Genomic DNA, 21,317 nt, shown 5'->3' on the forward strand with positions numbered 1-21,317 from the left:
GGATGTTTTCTACAATGGGTGGCCAATTCACAGTGACAGTTTTACGCCTAGGCTGCTGGTTGAAAATTTACCTCGATGTGTTTATGACCAAACATCTGATTCTAATGAGTAAAAGTGGCAGCAAAAATATAAGTTACACCACATTTCTGTAGTAAATATCTGTTGGACATGAAGAACTGATCTTCCATGCAGTTCACTTTGCTACATTTCTGAGTACTGAGCAAAACAATTGGAGTGATTGGGAAATAACTCTGCTTTTAAACAACAGCAACTTACTTTTACACAGCAACTTTAATGTAATAAAGATCCCACGTTGCTTTGTTTTATCAAACAAAATTTAACACCTAACAACAGGATGAGATAATTGGGCAGGTGACCAAAATCTCAGTCACAGAGGTAGGTTTTAAGCAGCGCCTTCAAAGAGGAAAGAGAGGTAGAGATATTTACGGAGGGACAATTCTGGAGCTTGGGACAGACTCTGGGTTGTGAAACCCCACCTCTGCGGTCACTGAATGAAATTTTGGGACTGCAAAATCTGAAGCCGCAATGGCAGCCATGCATTTTGGACTGAGTTTGACAGACCCTTTTAGTGTTCATGTTATATTTCTGTTGATGGATGTACTTTAGTCACCCAGTTCTTTGAAACTCAGTTGCAGCTTCAACCACAGGATGTAAAATGATTGGTCTTCACTTTTTCTAGGCAAACCCAATAGTTTTAAACCACCTTCCACCAATCAACAGTCCCCATTCCTAGCTGAAGAACTCTCAACACCTCATCTCAGCTAACAAGACCCCTCCCCAGTTACTAGCTACCACAGCAGCAAACCTCTAAGATAGTAGGAACTGCAGATGCTGGAGAATCTGAGATAACAAGGTGTAGAGCTGGATGAACACAGCAGGCCAAGCAGCATCAGAGGAGCAGGAAGGCTGACGTTTTGGGCCTAGACCCTTCTCCGAAACGTCAGCCTTCCTGCTCCTCTGATGCTGCTTGGCCTGCTGTGTTCATCCAGCTCTACAACTTGTTATCTCAGCAATCCTTTAACTCCACTTCAACAACATCACTCCTCTGTACTCAACAACTCCTAATCCTAAACCCTTCTCTACTCAAGAATAAGTATATTTTTAATCTCACCTATTTTGTTTTACTTATAGTTTAAGTTCACATGCTTTTATGGAGCTAATACATATCTTGATTACACAGTGCTGTTCAGTTTACATTCGTACACATTAGTGTCTTAGAATAAGATCTAGACACTCTTCTTCACTCACTTGTCGGACTTTGACAGGTCACCACTTTTTGTATTATGACTACTGTTAAAATTAGTAATCTGCTTTAGCACAGATGTATAAACTCAGTTTAAAAAAGTCAAAGGAATAGGTTTATGCTCTCGGTTTAATTTTACTGAAAACAGCTTATGGTTTTTTTTCCCTAGAAACAAATCAGTGGAATAATGATACATATGTGTTGATAGCTGTAGCTAGCCTGACAAGGGGCCCCAGTCAGTTTACAATATTAGAAGATCAACTGGCTTGATACTTAAAACAAACAATCCTAACAGCTTTGCAGTGTAGTTACTGTTTAATTTGCTAAATGCCTACTGAAATGTAAAAGATACTTGGTATGTTGGAATAGAATAATGACTACTTTTGTTAACAATTCTTAGGGGTGGAATTTTATGTCTCCCCAGAAATGGATGAACAGTAGGATAGTGTACAATTGGATGAGATGGTGGAATCAGTGTACCCATTGTTTATTCATTTCTGCTGATACCTTTCAAGTGGTGGTGTAGTTGTGGCGGTGGGAGTTTTTGGGCCAATTGAGGCCCTTATGCAGGCAACTATGGCCATTTATAGGCCTCCTCCTACTGCTGTCAGAGCTTTACCAGCAGCGAGCATGGTGTGCATGTGGTGAAACCACCAAGAATACTGCTGTTGTAGTCTTAGATTGAGGCTGTCCCTGCAAAACAGAAGGTCACCCCCAACTTCCTAATCTCCCACCCACCTGCCCACAGTGGAGGGGCTTACCCAACAACCCCTGGCCTTCTGATCACCACCGCCCCTCAGTGACAGGTCTGCCGGAATGGCCACCCCATTTATCTTTCAGTCCTTCCTCATCAGGGTCTAGCTGCAGTTCCAGCAGTAGCCACTGTTGAAATTGGAGTGCTACCAAACATCTCTCAAAGTAGCATATCCTTGATACCTGGGGACAGAAATCATAACCTTAGGTAATTGATAACCTAATGATCGTAAAATCTTGTCATGATTTCCTGGGACAGTGAAGGTGGTCTTACCCCAATTTTTTTGCCACTGAGCAAGGTCATAATCCCCATGTAAAATCTTGCCCTATGGCCCAAGAAAGTGATAAGGGTTTAGATGGCTTTGAAAGGATAACCATTGTGTACAGTTCATTTGATAGGCCTTAGAAGATCATAGGAAAGAGGAACAGGAGTAGGCTGTTTGGCACCACGATTCATGGCTGATTTGACATTCTTCATTTCCAATTTCCTGCCTTTTCCCCATTACCCCTAATTCCCTGACTGATCAAGTGTCTGTCTACTTCAACCTTAAATATACGCAAGTACTCTGCCCCCAACAAAGAGTTGCAAAGACTCACAACCTTCTGAGTGAAGAAATTCTTCTTCATCTCAGTCCTAAATTGGAGCACCTCATTCTGAGACTATGTGTTCTGGTCCTAGACTTTCCCATAAGGGGAAACATCCTCTCAGCATTTATCCTGCCAAGACATAAGCTTCAATGAGCTAACTTCTCATTCTTCCAAACTCCAGTGAGTAGAGTCCCAACCAGTTTAGCCTTTGCTCATGCAATAATCCCTCCATACCAGGGATCATCCTCATGAACCATCTCTGAACTGCTTCCAATGAAGTGATATCTCTCCTTAAATAAGGGGACCAAAGTTATGAATGGTATAAATAAATTAACAGGTCAGTGCAAATAACAGAGGCCCAGAAAGTTAGATCAGTGATGTGATTGGTATAGTATGGAGAATAGCCATGAGTGAGATAAGGAAAAATAATGTAAAAGACCTGAATGATCAAGAACAGAAGGTACATGCAAGGGCTCAAGACGTTAATAGCAGGTGGACATTAATTGATATTAAGGATGGGATATCAAACTGTGGTTTAGACAAAGAACTTAACATCTTGTTAGGAATTGTGAAATAAAATTAATCTTTATAGAGCCATCAGATTCTATCATTAGTCGTCCTTAAGAAAGAGTCCAAAGAGACTCTTTTGGATACTTCAATGCAGTAAGTGGTGGAATGAAACTACTAAAGGTAGATTCATGCTAACACTTGATCAATTTTGTTGTGAGGACATGAGGCACTGAGAATTAAAGAGAAGAGACAGAAAGGGCTGTATGCACATGCTAGCCATCCTCCCTGATCTTAATCAACGCTCCCTACTTGTCATGGAAGTATTGTTTTGGTGTATAGTTATTGTTACATTTTGTCCTAAGTTCTGATTAAATTCAACATGCTCACCATTTTGATTGCAATTGATCCTGATTGATTAGATAATTTATAATACCAACAAACTGAAAGAATTAAAATCATCACACTACTTTATAACAACAGACAATATGGAATAGCTGAAAGAAGCAAATGCTGTGAAAACAATGTTGGATGATTACAGAGGATAAGGATGAGAGGAATGGAAACAGCATCAGGGACGTCAACAAAATAGTGCCCTCTGGTGCTAGACACTCCCATGAGGGGAAACATCCTCTCAGCGTTTATTCTGTCAAACCCCTTAAGAATCCCATATGTTTTCAGTGAGATCATTTCTCATTCTTCTAAACAGTCTGATCAATTGAACATTAAACATTACAGACAGCATAGACAGGAGTTTTGCTGTGGAGGTGGAAGTGGAAGTGAAGTCCATTTCTGAGTCTGAAAGGTTGCCCAAAGCAGTCATTGATGGGTGGGGCAACCTTAATTGGCCTGAAGACAAGGATGGCTGATTAGCAGCCATGAGCAATGGGAACAGTGATAAGACCGTGGAGGTTTAGACTTGGTTTAAACAGTACGCAATAGCTATTACTATGATTGCCATATGAATGTGCTAACTTCATCTTGGAAGAAAGTGTATTGTGAGGAAACTGGAATGTCTCAGGACAGGAAGAGGCCTGGAACCCAGGGCAGAGTAGCCTGTTGATTCTCTAACATGACCCTGGAGTTCCTCCTCTGGCTGTAATGGCTGAGAGTGAGGTCACCTTCCTGGAGGGTGGCAGGAGGTGGATAGCTATTGAGACCAAGCAGGCCTGAACAGGGACAGCTGACACAATCAGTTGTCAGACTGTGACTTGCAAAAGTTAAATCCAATGTTGGAAGAGGTTTAATGATACACTTTGGCAAAGCGAGTGCAATGCTAAACTCTCAGGATAGATCATAAGAACATAAGAACATAAGAACTAGGAGCAGGAGTAGGCCGTCCGGCCCTTCGAGCCTGCTCTGCCATTCAATAAGATAATGGCTGATCTTTTCGTGGATTCAGATCCACTTAGCCACGTTCTCACCGTATCCCTTAATTCCTTTATTGTTCAAAAAAAATCTACCTTACCTTTAAAAACATTTACTGAAGTAGCGTCAACTGCTTCACTGGGCAAGGAATTCCATAGATTAACAACCCTCTGGGTGAAGAAATTCCTTCTCAATTCAGTCCTAAATCTGCTCCCTCTAATCTTGAGGCTGTGCCCTCTTGTCCTAGCTTCACCTGCCAGTGGAAACATCCTCTTCTCTACTTCTATCTTATCTATTCCCTTCATAATTTTATATGTTTCTGTAAGATCCCCCCTCAATCTTCTAAATTCCAATGAATATAATCCCAGTCTACTCAGTGTCTCCTCATAAGCCAACCCCATCAACTCCGGAATCAACCTAGTGAACCTTCTTTGCACCCCCTCCAGTGCCACTACATCCTTTCTCAATTAAGGAGACCAAAACTGCACACAGTACTCCAGGTGTGGCCTCACCAGCACCTTGTACAGCTGCAACATAACCTCTCTGCTTTTAATCTCAATCCCTTTAGCAATGAAGGACAAAATTCCATTTGCCTTCCTAATTACTTGTTGTACCTGCAGACCTACCTTCTGTGATTCATGCACAAGGACACCCAGGTCCCTCTGCATAGCAGCATGCTGCAACTTTTTACCATGGCTTCTGTTTATATCACCTCCAGGAGAACCACAGCTAAAGAGCCTCAGGATTGATGCTGCTTCTGAACATGGGATAGTTGTGTGCCCAGGGCACCTATTGATTGCTCAGGAAGATGCAGAACAATAGCACTGTTGAGGATCTACTACCAGCACTGATACACACAGCTTCCAATGAATAGGAGCAGTTGTCAATCATCATAGAGGACAGCAGTGCCTTACCAGGCTCTCTAGTGGTAGTATCCCTACCTCTGGGTCAGAAGGCCTGGGTTCAAGTCCCACCTGCTCTGCATAATGTGCTATAAAATCCCTGAATGGGTTGGTTTTTTTTTTAAAGTGCTGGGTTCTTTAACAATCTTTTGTGGCACAGTATAAATGTTCTTACCTCTGAGCAAGGAGACCCAGGTTCAAGTCCCAGTTGGTCCAAACACCATTTCTGAACAGGTTGATTAAAAATGCCTGTAATTGTAAATGACTTAGGTATAACAATTAAAGACAAAGTACATCCCATAATCTCACAGACCAGATGAACACTGAGGGAGTGGAAGTTCTTTCTGTTGATTGAGTGTCAGTGGCCAGTCACTAGGTGCTTTGATGGTCACAATGATGTAATCGATAATATCCAGCACTTAACGACTCCAGCAGTGGTTGAAAATCCCAATATCCTCTCTTTCTGCAAGGCCACAGTATTTGGAACTGAATGTATTGCCCAAATCTGACAAATAGAGCATCAGTAAACAGTGAGATGCAATGGTGTGCAGCCATGTTTGAAACACTGCTACGATCCACAGACAATCCATGGATGGGGTCAGAAGCAAAGAAGGTGATGACCAGAGAGATTTTGAAGGCTATTGACAAAGCATGGGACCCAGAGTGCGATGAGGGAAATGAGGGCACAGTGCCTGGAGAGTCGCAGCATCTTCTGGCACTGGGTCTTGCTCATCTTCAAATAGTGCTGTCTTCCAAGCTTCAGCCAAAACAAAGCATATCACCTCCCTGTCTTCTATCTCCTCTTCCCTGTCCTCCAGGTCTCGGGCTCTGCCCTTCCTGTGCAGTATTTTATTCCTTGTTGTATAGCACCTGAAATCTTTGAGTCATACTCCCACTACTAGCTACAGCATTCCTTGAACTCAGGTGGAGCCCTATTTCTCTTTGGGCTGTCTGCTCCCTTTATATTCCCACAGTACCGAGCAGGTGATGACCTCTAGTCCAAGTGCTTACTGCCCACTCTCCCAGTACCTATACTGAGCTGATGGCACCTGTCTCCCAGAGGCAAAGTTGCCACTGCACTTTTTAACCTTTTTTTATGACTCCAAACTAATTCCCTATGTTAGCCATGACTGGATTCCTACTGCATGTCTGTCTCCATTCAGCCAATCTGCTCTCCAGATAGTGCATGCAGCCCATTGGCCACTATGAAAATCTGAACATGTCTCTTCATGAGCTATGAGGCCACCATCTCACCTTGGTCAAACATGCCAGCACCAGGAATACATTCAGAAAACAAGTACACCAGGCTGGTACTTTCATTCCCCTACCAACACCATAGAGGGACTTGAAAATTTAGCTTCACACTCCATAAAAATGCCACAACTATTATCAATCAATTCCTGGATCATTGTTGGAATGATACAGCCAGAAAAAAACTGTCAGCTAATCATATTTGTTCTGTCCAGACTTTAATATACCTAAACATCCTTTGTCATGCTCATTGATAACTACAGTGTATCTACCCAGCCTTATTACTTAATATGAAGATTTTTCTTTTAGTTTTCTGAAGCTACTTACATTGTGAAGATTGCAGCAACTGTAGATTGCATTTCAGTTGTTCTATTTCATTCCAATTCATAAATACAGTGGGCTCTGCTATGACACGTGTTTCTTCAATGCGAATTGGCTTTAACACGATTGAAGAATTTAGACCGTTATTTGTAGAATGCATACTTCCCTTACCTGTGTTGGCTATAATGCTATTCTAGCCCCATTAGTTTAAATGGTGCAGCTATTGTGCAATTTTCTTATAAAGTGAGATCGCACGGGAACAGAACTATCACCTTACATCAGAACCAACGGTATAATTGTAGTAATAACTTAGGTTAATCTTTGAGAAACAGATTGCATGAGAATATATTTTACACAGAAAGCAGGATCATTGCCCCCAGTCATTACAAGCGGGGGTGATCCCAACACACTCACGCTGCCCCATTAGAGGGGGGATTCCCAGCCCTAAGGGTTGCTGGCCAATCACATGGGAGGCAGCTGTCTTGTCCTAGCTGCACCATTGCAAGCAATGGCCACTTCCAGAACTGCAGACAGTCCCATGATGAAGAAAAACAATGAAACCAGGTGAGCATGCTCTGGCAAAGGGCTGAGGACCAGAGTAAACAGGATTAAGAAAAATTGATGGGGAAGGAAACCATTCAACACCTCCATTCTGCAGTCCATATCCCTTCCATCCACCAAATCTAGCTTTCCTATTATCCATGTCTCAGTTGATCTACAGTAGCTGCTAATTTCCCCATATATCTAACTTTCTCCAGTATTATAACACCTTCACTCTCAAAGTCTCTATTTCTCTTACTCCAGGTCTTTGAGTATCCATTGTTCCTTTCTCCCCATTATGAGTTAACACGTTTACAATCATCCAGGACCCATTTTCTACAACATCCATAGAATACTTCGATAGCTTAATCTTCCTCTAATTATTTGAGCACCTCCTTCAAACTTACTGCTTACAACAAACTTTTTATTACTCTTAATATTATTCACCCACTTTTTTCTTTTTCTGTGAAGCATCATTTAGTCAGTGTTTTTGTAGTAAAATCTTAGGCAAACTTATTGATGATGTGATCACATCATTATGATCTTAATCAGAATCATGCTGCATATATCTGAAGAAGGGTCCCAACCCGAAACATTGACTTTCCTACTCTTTTGTTGCTGCCTGACCTGCTGTGTTCCTCCAGCTCCACATTGTGTTGTCTCTGACTCCAGCATCTGCAGTTCTTGCTATCTCTGAGACTTATAACCCCACTGTGAAGCCTCTTCCAGGGATGCCCACCTTGAAGAAGTTGTCCTCCTCCCTCCAGAAAGACAGTTCTGAAGAAGGGTCCTGACCCGAAGCATCAACTTTCCTGTTCCTCTGATGCTGCCTGGCCTGCTGTGTTACTCCAGCTCCACACTGTGTTGTCTCTGACTCCAGCATCTGCAGTTCTTGCTATCTCCTGCATATATCTCTGTGCTTTTGGTTATAAATATTTATGTATGATAAATATCCTTTCTTCTGCCATGTAAACAGCATTTCCACAGTATTCAGAACACGCTACTTGTGCTATGAAATTTTTTTTTACCAAACTCCCACATTTAACAGTACCATCTTTTTCAAATGGTCTTCATTTCAGAATTTGACTAATGATAATTGATTTCAAATATATTTTTATATTATATTTCCACAAGAGCAGTTTTGTAACTGTTGCTCTGTTTTAGTCCTAATTTGAATAGATGAACATTCCTAGGTCAACTCCCAGATACCTTGACAATTAGAATTATTTTACATTGACTACCATAGACTGGCAGCTTTTTTCTCCAGTGACACAAGTGCCTTGTAAATGTTACGTTTGTACGAGAAAGGGCTATAATCTGATAAACTAGTGTAACAAAAAAAAGTCAAAAGCAGCTCCGACTATTTTGCTATAAATCATATTCTGCTGTCCTTGATTTCTTGTTATTGCCTGCAGGGGTGTGCTGAGGGTCAGGTTGGGGGTTGATTTATAGGTCATAGCATCCCTTAGTTCTGTTTAATTTATAAATCCAGGATACACATTGGGACTGGCATTTTATGCAAAATAAAGTACTAAGTGGTGCTGGTAGCATAACTCATAAGCAATACAAGTGCAAATGAGTTATTGTGGTGGGGACCAGGTGGACTATTTTTCATAAATTATCCTCTCCCAATGTGCTTTATATTCATATAACATGCTCAATGTTTAAAGAAACTTCTCTGGCATGTTTATATTTTTAAGTGTTGCATTTGATTTATATTTTACAATTTCTGGTGGTCTCATAACTGATATTTGGTTCCACCCTTATTTTCGTGATCATAAGAGTACTTACACCTATAACGTTTATTCCCATCTCATATTGTCACCTCAAGAATTCCCACAAATAAAAATCTTTCGCTCTTTCCCCTACCCCATTGACATGCTACTCCTTTGTAACATCTACGCAGGATGTAGAGAATGCTCAGCTTGACCTCTGCAGCCTCTCCTTTGACCCCTCCACTGCCTTTATGTGGTCAGGCTGTTTGACTGATATCCAGTTTTGGATGAGCTATAACTTCCTCCAATTAAGTATTGGGAATACCATATCCATCAGCTCGAAACTTGCAACCAAATCAGCACCAGTTTCATCAATGCTATCTTCACTCCACCCTCATCTAGTCACTCTCCATGCTGACATTGACATGTTCAGAGCATTAATGTTATATTCAACTCAGATCTAAGACTGGACCTTGCTTATTTTCTCCCTCATGAAGACAGCCTACTTTGATTTCTGTAATATTATATGCAGAGCATAGAAACAGGCTAATATCATTCATCTCCCTGTATCCCTCAGCCATTATATTGTATCCAAGCCATTGTCACCTTGCAAACTCAGTATTACAGCATTCTTCTGACCAAGAACCATTCATCCTCCACTCTCCACAGATTTGTGGAGCAAAACTCTATGCAGCTACCCTATCCATATCCTTTCCTACACTAAATCTGGCTTATACACTTGTTCTTTGCTAACCTATATTGACTTCCAGTATATCAAGTTCAAAATCACAGCCTTGTGTTTAAATCTGCCTTAATGTTTGCTCCCACTCCAGCGCTAAAATCTCCTCTTGTTATACATCCTGGCCTTCTACTGGAACAGTGACACCACCTCTTATGTATACCCCTCCCCATGGCTCCATATGGTTTGGGAGAGGCCTAGTAGGAAATGGGGAGAGTGGGGAGAGGTGCATAGCGGAAGGTGGAGACCTCAGAGGCTTCAAGTATAAGGTCAGAGGAATGGGGTAGGGGAATGAGGAGTGATGTGGGCCTTCTTCAATCGAGCACCTGGACTCAAGGCATTTAAATCTTAAATTTATGACATCCATGTTTTGTGGAAGTTGGCAGGTTCTGAATGGCTCAGCAAGTCTGATTATTGACTTTTAACATCGACAACTATATCATAATGTCTCATAATTAAACTGCAGATTGGGTCCATCTTCCACTTTTAGTTAAAGATTTAAATGGAGGCAACTTTGGGTCAGGAAGCAAATTTCAAACTTCAACTCTCAGCCTAAAACAAATCCATCCATTTGTTTAGCTAATGGGTCCCTAGTATCATTAATTGTCTTGGCTTCACACTCTAAAACTTTCTTTTTTATCCCCTCTGTCTTTCTGATTCCATCATCTGCTTTAAGATTCGGCAAGAAATCTGCAACTTCAACCAAGCTTTTGAGCAATGGTCCTAATACCTCCTGTGGCTTGCTATCCGTTTTTACATTAGATTTGACTAGAGATGACATTTTCCATGTTTAAGGCATTGTAAAAATGCAAGCTTTTGTAGCTGCTGAGATTTAGTGAGGGGATGCAACATGAAACACAAGTGCCTTCATGGGATCTATCTTGTTACCATTAATCTGAACTTCCTTTTATATTTAAAAAAAACTGTACCTTAAATATATTAAAGGAAACTGATCATCAATTGGGAGGAGATGTGCAACAGAAGGTTAAACTCCATGCAAGGTTGTTTGCAAAGGAAGTATCCAATGGGTGGCTCATAAGAGGCATCGTCCATCAGCACAAGTCAAACAAGGATAGAATGTGAAATTTTAGGGTTTCCTGCCTCACCATTTGAGCAGTAAATGGAGAATACATTTCCATCAATGCTCACTGCCCCAAGCCATTTAATACATTGAGTATTAACTGATTGGATTCAGGATTTCCACCTCTCACTTGGGTAGGAGCCCCACCTCAGCATGCAGCCTGCCAATCTGATTAGCCAGAAGACTGGTAATCCCAACAGCACTATTTGGACTGCCGGTCCCAATGGCAAAGCAAGGCAGGGGTGGAGCTCACAGAGCCTAGAATGAAAATCCAGTAAAACATGCAAATGACAAATTATGCTCCGATGCACCTTTATACTTCAAAATGGAGGCACAGTGTAGTGATTGTAAAAAGGTTAGCCAGGTGGACCTCAAAGAATATGATTCCCTGATTGGAGCTGTTAATCTGATCCAATCAGGGAGTCCCGGCTAACAGATATAAACAGGAGTGTTAAAGGTTCTGTTCACTCTGAGAGCTGGCTCTGAGGAAGTTGGATCAGTGTCAAGGACTTTCCACATGTAAATAAAGGGTGACTTGGTGACAGGATACCAGCCTCTGTTGCATTATTTTAGTGGTGATGAGGGAAGCCCACGGTCCTGAGGAAATTCACTTGCAACAGTTGCCTTCGAGTTGGGGTAAGCATTTCTGGAATCATGCCGTTATTTAAGAAGCTTGACTCATTTGTTCCTGCCATCGAAGACTGGCCAAGTATGTGGAAAAAATGCACTACTTTTTTTCCAGGCAAATGACATTGGAGCAGATGAAAAGCAATGAGTCATTCTCCTGACAGCTTGTGGACCCACAGCTATTTTGGTTATCAGGGGCTTAATGTTCCCTGAGGCACCAAATACTAAAACCTTTCAAGAATTGACAGATTTAATTAAGGAATATCATGACTATAATCCTCCTCTAATTCTGAGATGCTATCAGCTTTACTTCGCAATTCAAGAATCAGGGGAATCCATATCAGGATTTTTGACAAGATTAAGACTACTGGCAGAGGCATGTGATTTTGGTTTAACCCTTAATGAGAAGCTGAGAGACCAGTTGATATGACAGATTAATGATGGAGCAATGCAAAAGTGCCTACCAGCTGAAGCCCAACTGGACTTCAAACGACTGACTTTATCAATGGAAAATGCAGCAAGTGGAGAATATGAGTTACAAGGTATTCCAAATGAAGAGGACATCTTCACCAGTCCTTGAGAAACACCACTTGAGTGAAGGCAATTGCATAGCCTCACTCAGGAAATATCCTGAACAGAGGGACTCTAGGTCAGCCCACAGCCAAGCCCCAAACAAAGACAAGCCTCGGACAAACAGTTAAAACTTTCTTCAGGATTCGGGCCAGCAAGCAATTGTAGTTGCTCCAGTATACAGATTTGAGACAGCAAAGGAGTCCACTAGAACTAAAGAGATTAAGAGAACTCATAGGCTGGTATCCAGGAGAGTGCACACCCTGGAAAGACTACCTACATCTGGTTTTGAATAGTTAAATTGCTTAGCAACATCCAAATTAGAACTAATCAAAATAAATGTCTTGGTTAAATGGTCACCCATCTCCAATGGAGGCTGATACCAGTGCGGATGTTCCGTTGGTCACAGAACTGGTCTTTAACAAAATTTGTTCTGGACTCCAACCTTCAAATTTGTGCAAGGCCTCAGCTAGACTGAGAACCTATACTGAGGGACATTTACAGATTAAGGGTACAACTTTGGTTCTGGTCTCTTATGAGAAGCATTTGGTTCAGTTACCACTGATTGGCCCAAGCTTGATGGGGCGACATTGGTTGAGAAAGATTCACCTAGATTCACTCGACATTTTTCGATTAGAAAATGGCTGACTGAGTGAAGTCCTAATTAAACATCCGGAAGATTTTCAGGAAAGTCTAGGGACTATCAAAGGAGCCAAGGCCACCTTGCATGTTGACCAGGAAGCAATTCCATGATTCTGCAATGTCCACTCAGTGCCAATAACCTTACGGGCAAAAGAAGATGCAGCAATCAGAAAGCTGGAAAATGAAGGAATCATCAAACCAGTGCAGTTTGCAGAATGAGCAGCACTGGTCATAACAATTGTGAAGGGGTCACTTCGCCTTTGTGGGGATTTCAAACAAACGGAAAATTGCTTTTCACAGCTGGATAAATACCAAAACCCTCACATAGAGGATTTATATGCAAAGCTGGCAGGAAGGCTGTCCTTCACAAAAGTGGACAAGAGCCATGCACACTTACAATTGCAGTTAGATGAGGATTCCCAGAGCTGATAAGTGTTTGTACCAATATACGAGACTGCCATCCAGGGTATATTCAGCTTGTGCAATTTTTCAGTGGATGATGGAGAACATTTTCCAAGATCTACTCCAGGTTGCCATTTATTTAGATGATGTGATAATAACAGAGATGATCAATAAGGAGCACTTATAAAACTTGGACATAGTCCTTAGACGTTTCTCCCAGCGGGCATATGCCTAAAAAGGGAAAAATGTGTGTTCCAGGCACCCAAGTGACACAGTTGGGCTACACACTAGATTGGGTTACACCCGTTGAAAGACAAAGTGAGGGCAATCAAAGGTGCCCCAGCTCCCACATCTGTACCGGAGCTTAAGTCTTACCTTGAGCTGGGGAATTATTACAGAAAGTTCCTACATTACCTTGGAAGTAGTCGCATAGTCAAGCCATTATTTTCAGGGAAGTGAAGAAACAGTATCATCCTCTAAAGTGTTGGCACATTACGTTCTCAAGCAAGATTGACAAGCAATGCCTCCCCATAAGACATCAGGATAGTATTAGCTCGTAGGTGGCCCAATGGAGAGGAATGCCCAATAGCGTATGTATCCAGCACTTTGTCTAAGGCAGAGTGTAAATATGCCCCGATAGAGAATGAAGGTTTGACAGTCAAATTTGGAGTCAGGAAATTCTACTAATACATTTACGGACATAATTTTGTAATAATAACAGACCACAAACTCCTGCTAGGTCTACTTAAAGAGGTCAAGGCAGTGCGATCAGGCCAAATTCAGTGATGGTTCTAATATTAAGTGCATATAATTACAAGTTGGAACATCATCCGAGAGGCCAAGTAGCAAATGCAAATGCACTGAGCTGCATCCCACTGGCAGATACACCACAGATAGTACTACCACTAGAAGAGGCCATAATGATTTTAAATTTTCTGGACATGCTTCCAGTCACAGCTGACAATATCAAACTTTGGACGCAGAAAGATCCTGTCCTTGCAAAACTGAAACAGCCAGTGATCAAAGGCCAAAGATCAAAGGGGGACATCAAAGGCCTGTCACAACCAGAATTGAAACCTTCTTGGACCCAGAGAGACCAAATCATAGTAGAGGACGGTGTATTATTATGGGGTGCAAGAGTGATGGTCCCAAACAACGGTCACTGCCAGATATGGGCTGAACTTCAGGATCGTCCAGGGGCCTCCAAAATAAAGATGTTGGTGAAAAGCTGTGTCTGGTGGCTAGGATTGGATGCAGACATAGCTGCGTTAGTGGGGCAATGCCAACAGAGACAAAGACTACTGCCAGCAGCACCCCCAGATTCATGGGAATGGCAGGGAAAACTCTGGACTTGGTTACATATCGGCTGTGAAGGTCCATTCATAGACTCAATGGTCTTAGTCATTGTGGACACCCACTCCAATTGGTTGGACCTGCACAGAGTTCATTCATCAAACACGGGGACGACGATAGAAAAACTGCACGCATCTTTTGTGATACATAGAGTCCCTGAAATGTTGATCACAGGTAACAGCCCATTGTTTACCGGCAGGGAATTTGTGTAATTTCTAAAGTTGAATGGTATTCGTCATATAAGGACAGCTCCATACCATCCATCATCCAATAGTCTGGCAGAAAGAGCAGTCCAAACGTTGGAGGCAGGCGTAAAGAAACAGCCTACAGCTTCACTGGATACCAAATCATCTGGTTCGTATTTGATTATAGGACCACCCTCATGTAACTATATAGGGATAGCTCCAGCAGAGTTGTTAATGGGGAGAAGACTCCACACCACTTAAATCTGATCTTCCCGGATCTGGGGGAGGGTGAAAGTGTATCAGAAACGCCAGTATCAGCCACAAGACTCCGCTAAGCAAGGGAGACAGTTTAGTACAGGGGACAAAGTTTGGTGTCGGAACCACAGGGATGGCCCTGCAGGGTAAGAGGCATGGTCAACGCAATGTCAGGTCCAGCAACATATAAAGTTCGGTTAGGCGCAATGGTCCTGAAGAAGCACGTGGACCATATAAAAGCTACACACTCACAAACGGTGTGGGAGGAAAATATGCCCGGCTGCTCAACAGCATTTCCGACTCTTCCAGAGCACATGGGTTCTCTCTCTCTCCATCAAACGTTGATAATACTTCAGACTCTGAGATGTACACAGCGAATGTCACCGCCTCGATGCCTTTGCCGCCTGAAGAAGGGAATGAATTTCTTCCGAGATGCGCCAGGAGAAGAGGCATTGCTACTGTGCATTGCACGCTATCCGTATCAGAGGCAGAGTTGAAGGAACCTGACCCGGTGCTAAAACGACCCAGGAGGAGCTACAAAAGAAGTCCTTTGTCCTCGGACTCAGGGAGGGAGGGATGTAGTGATTGTAACAAGGTCAGCCAGGTGGACCTCCTGGAGTATGAGTTCCCTGATTGGGGCTTTTAATCTGGTTCAATCAGGGAGCCCTGGCTGACAGATATAAACGGGAGTGTCAGAGATTCTGGTTACCCCAAGAGTTGGCTCTGAGGAAGCTGAATCAGTGTCAAGAACTTTCTACATGTAATTAAAGGATGACCTGGTGATGGGATATTGGCCTCTGTAGAGTTCTTTCATACTGTACAATGAACTTTACCGTATGACAGTTCTTTTCCTGCATTTTCCTTTTGCAATGTACATGTGATAATGGCCAGTGACAATGGTACATTCTGCCTACATTTGCTTCCAGAAGGCCGTGCAGGATGACCTGCTCACCTTCCCCCAGAATTCCAGACCTCCTCCCATCAACCTCAAAATCGAGACCAGGCAGGAAATGGCAATTAACTCTTTTTGTAAAGGCCTCAATTGGGATAAAGGCAGGCTGCACCAGATCTCACCTTCCTCCTATAAAACTGAAGACAGGTCAAGGGCAGGTGTGAGGGTGGTTGGAAGGCCACAAGGGATATTTTACAGGACCCCCGTCTGGAATATGCCAGCAGAGGTTGTAAAATGCATCGAGGTGAAAACTAATGAGGCCAACTCCATTTTCCTCACAGAAATGTTATTTAATTTAACTCTTTCAGAGTACAATGGACTCACCTTAGAAATTATTTTTCTTGATATCTGTATTAAGAAAATACATAACATCCCTCAGATAGCATTTTTGTAGAGGTACTGGCAGATTTAAAATAATTGAGTTAATACTGGATTAAATCTGCAAACAAAGGAATTAAGTATTCAGTGGATAGTCACTATTGGTTATTGCTATACCCTTTCCAGTTTTGTAAAATGACATTTTATTTTCAGTTATCAACTGCAGAAAGTAATTTCCTGCACATGGTACCAAGCAAATTAAGGAAGCAAGATCTCCTAATTGAATGTGTTAGAGGAATAAGCCAGAAAGAAATGAACATTTTGCGACAGTTTTTGTCAAGATATAGAAGTACAGCTCCAATTGTTAAAGAGTTAAATGATGATTGCACTTCAGAATGAGTTACAGCTCTGGGGTTCGGCAAATAGCTGGACTCGTAATGGACAGTCTCACAGTCATTAGGTGGTTGCCCAGTTACTGCTGCAGGCTTTGCTATCCCACTTTGTGACTTCTCCACTTCTCTGTTCAGCTGGACAAAAAAATTGAACTGTGTACAATAGATTTTGTAATGATAAAATGATACAAGGCGTATAATAATTATTTCATCCTGAAAATTTATTTAGAATGTTTTATTTTGTAGTGTTTTCACTCCTACAACAGGAATTAGAAAACAAGGAATATTGGTGCGACAATTTCAAATGCTCACTCGTGTTGCCTTCATTTTGACAATTTTCCTTAAAGAGTTGCCATTTTGTTTCAGTATTGCACAAAAATGTTTAATATGTGTAAGATGTGAATACATGAAATTTGAAATAAAATGAACAATGATTGTGTTTCAGGCTGATGAACAAGGGACATTGCAACTTTCAAACTTATTACATTTCATAATAACGAACGAACTAAAAGATAGATGCAATTACATCATCAGAAGTGTGTATTTCGAATCAATGAAACCAATGTTTGCAACATTCCTCTGAGTTATAGCCACCTCATAAACGATAAAGCACATTTTTTGTTTGGAAACCGACAGAGCATTTTAATACAGTTTCACTGCAAAAATAAAAATTGCAAGTTTGTGTGATGCTTAATTGGTATATTAAACTCACCATTCAATTTCAAGATACCAAAGAAAAGCTACACAGTTCAAAATGAAGATTAAATACTGCGGGTTTCTCTCCATGAAGGTGTATTAATACAAATGTTACATCTTTGGATGTTGAAGGCAGAAAAGTTTCGCTTAATTTATAGAGTGGTCTCAAGTGCGCATCATTGCCTTGAGGGCTCAGGGCAATCCGGTCACTCTCAAACCTCCGGGGGTTATTTTCTATTACTTTTGCCCTTAAAACAAGTCACACCATCATTAGCAGAAAGAAAAATCCACTGATGCTTACTAAGGCGGATCAATATCAAAACACACATGAAATACTGGAATTGTGCCTAAGATTTTTCTATATCTGTTCATGTAGTAATATATACACGGAAAAAAAAATACTTACAACAAATATTTGCAAACAATTGACAATATTACAATAACGCTAAGCCATGAAAAAGGTGTGAAACTAAGCAATTTCAAATTTTACTTGTGTACGTCTGACAAGCTGCAAAAGAAAATGCCAGGCAAGTGTCTGATATTTGTATTCTCCAGTATTGATTTGTATTAAAAAGATGCATTTGCAAGTCTGTGATGTTATTAAATAAATAAAAATTGATTAGCAAAAGTTAGGAAATTATGCATATGTATATTCATTTTTCGAAGTTTAAGCTTCATGCAAAAATTGGTCTTCAGCTGTCTCTACTGTAACAGCCTAGTTAGAGGGGATGGACTGATTCCTTTCCATCTATCACTCCACCTCTGGCTACAACATAGTTTGAATTTAGAAGGGAGGTGCTATTTACAATTATATAGATATTTGCTCAACATTAGAAATAAGTCAACAAGGTCTTGCAAATTAACAAATAAAAAACTAGTCTATTTTGGAAAAAAATGTACTCAAGCAAAGATGCAAAGATTATTAACAAAAGACTTAAGATGCACAAGTAAACGCAACTACTCTTAAAAAACACACACAAAAACCCCTCCAAACATGATAAAAAATATTAAACCCTGCAAAATGTGATCTTGAAACTACTTCGAAAATAAGTTATATTGAGAGTAGAAAACAAACTTATTCACAGCTTGTTATTCATAGATTGTCCCAAATGCTAGTCTGCAGCAGAAGTTAATTTTCATACAAGCTGTTTATCAGGGGGCCTCTTCCTTGATCAGTTATAACTGGCTGAATTCTCTTTTTCTAGAGACGGTGCTGCACATTCAGACTTCTTCCTTAAGAACACTCCACTCACAGTCATAAGGCCTTCCAGTGAGTTTTCAACTCACCAACATTGATGGAAGGGGTTTCAGAGAAAGGGAGAGGTGAAAAAGCTACTGCCCCATGTCAAGTTCTGTCTGCATTCAGAACCAATATATTTTACACTCACAAACAAGGCAATGTTACCTAACTCTGAAAGTGTTGTAGAATCAGGAGGCTGATTTCTCCCAGCTCCTGAATAATGTGAGCAATGGCAAATATATTTGCAACATATAGCAAGATGGAAAAATGAGTTTCAATGTCAAGAAAGAAAAGGTTCAGTTTTCCTGCTAGGGTTTTAATGGTGAGATGTCAATGTTCCTAGTTAGAAGTGTGAGGGCTATTTGCTTGCATTGCCATCTCATTATTACCTACTCTTGCCTCATTTATATGCAGTTTGCTATTTTCGCAGACTGTGAAGAGAAAGTAGATGGTGAAAATTCCCAACGCAACAGTCTAAATAAGTTACCCGGGACTCAACTTGCCAGCACATTCTCTGGGTATCCATCTTGGCTCCCTCTTCTCAATATCTCAGGCAGCAACTACCTATAACTCCCATCCATGGAGTTTGGCATCAAAAATGGACCAACCTCACTCCATCATCAGAGCTTGTTTTCTGAGAGCTCACTCATTTTGCACCTACTTGGATGCACACAACATTTAAATAGCAGTGAAATGGCAGTGGTAGAGGTAAATACAATTATAGCATTCAAGAGACATTTGGACAGATGTATGGATAGGAAAGGTTTAGAGGGATATGGGCCAAACGCAGGCAAATTGGGCTAATTCAGTTTAGGAAACCTGGTCAACATGGATGGGTTGGGCCGAAGGGCCTGTTTCCATGCTATATGACTCTACCTTGCCTTGACTTGGCTTTTAACACATTACTGAGCAACATCAGAAAGTAAAGTCTCACAAGTTCAGCACACACAAAGCCAAGTAGCTTGTCATGTTTATTCAGGGGAGCAGACATGTTGCTACATTGCACTGTGCTACATCCATGCCACACTAACAGAACGTGCCACCAACTTGCTTGGCAAACACACTGTAGGGCTAATGTTGACAATGAGGTGGTGGCACCAAGATAATGTCACTGGTCTAGTAATTCAGAACCTCAGGACTGATGTTCGAGGAGCAGTGGTTCAAATCCTACAATGGCAGGTGGTGAAATTTGAGTTAGATAAAAATTTGGAATAAACAGCTAGCCAAGTAGCAACCATATGACCACTGCTGGAGAAACTCAGCAGGTCTGGCAGCATCTACGGGGAGAAAAAACAGAGTTAACATATTAACTCTGCTTTCTCCTCATAGCCACTGCCAGACACGTTCATTTTCACCAAGAATTTCTGTTTTTGTTTCAGATTTCCAGCATTCATAGTTCTTAGTTTTATTTTCGTATGTAACCACTATCAATTGGTGTAAAATGCATCTGCTTCACTAATGTCCTTCAGGCCATCCTTGCCTGGTCTAGCCTATAGGGATGAGCAATGAATGCTTGCCGTAGACAGCAATGTTCACATCCCGTGAATGAATAAAACAAAATGCTACATATGCTTCAACCAAATGGCCATATCTGACAGTCTAAGGGATGTAGTCCTCAGTTGAGTTCAAGGGTCTGTTGCCAGAAAGGAGGTACCCTAGCACCATAAGAAAAGAAAATCATCCAATATTGATCCTGGTTCTTGGATGCAGTCAGTCAATCTGCCACTTGGGCCACTCAGTGTCAGGGGTTCCATATTAATGCAGTCTGGGGAGTTGACCACAGTCAGTCCTGCAGATTCAGTGCAACAAGGATTAACGGTAAATCAGTCAAGTGCATTGATATTGGTTAGGGATCTGGTCAATCAGCAGTTGGAGCTGTCCTTGGGAGTTGGTCAGGTGGGTGGGCCACTGTCAATCTTGGGGGCCTGTTCAATAAGAATCAAAAGAGGTTATTAGACTACTGCTGTGGTGGGACACCAGAAAAGTCCATTGTAGAGATTTGAGGCAGCATGTTCTGATACAGAGGAGATAACAATTGTAAAAGGGAGCAACTCAACATGCAGGGATGGCAGACAACAGAGCATGTGAGGGCATGACATACTGCAGGATGGCATTCATTAACAGTTACCACCACCCCAACTTCGATGGGGTATAGTGCATAACTATATTTGGTGTGACTGAACTGTACGCCTGGGACTCAGGTAAGGAGTAAAGTGGGGAGACAAGAAATAAACAAAGAGATGGAAGGAAACATGTCAAAGATTAAACCTGGTGGAGTTAATAGGGACGGTGTGGCAAAAAGGAACATGAAGGTGTGGGGGTTTACCTCAATTAACAGGCTGAACCTGCCACTCACTCTGTGTCACCTTCCATTCTCATCCAAGTCACAAATATGTACTGGAAACAAAACATGGTTGTCATCACACCCGGACTGAGCAGAGTGGGCATTTTCTTTTTATCTCTGAGGGAGTAGCGTTGTGATGGCCTTCAAGGGAAAGTTGCATTCTCTAGATACTCACAGATTTTAAAGACATCTGTTATCACAGAATTCTGCGTGTCAACCTTCTGGATTGATCAACTCTGTCAGCTAAATTTGTGGCCTCAAACAATCCATCTTTACCAAGTCATTGAACATTTCAAACTAATCCTCGTACTG

This window comes from Rhincodon typus, chromosome 20 (genome assembly GCF_021869965.1).
Source record: "Rhincodon typus isolate 14 chromosome 20, sRhiTyp1.1, whole genome shotgun sequence".
Taxonomy (NCBI): domain Eukaryota; kingdom Metazoa; phylum Chordata; class Chondrichthyes; order Orectolobiformes; family Rhincodontidae; genus Rhincodon; species Rhincodon typus.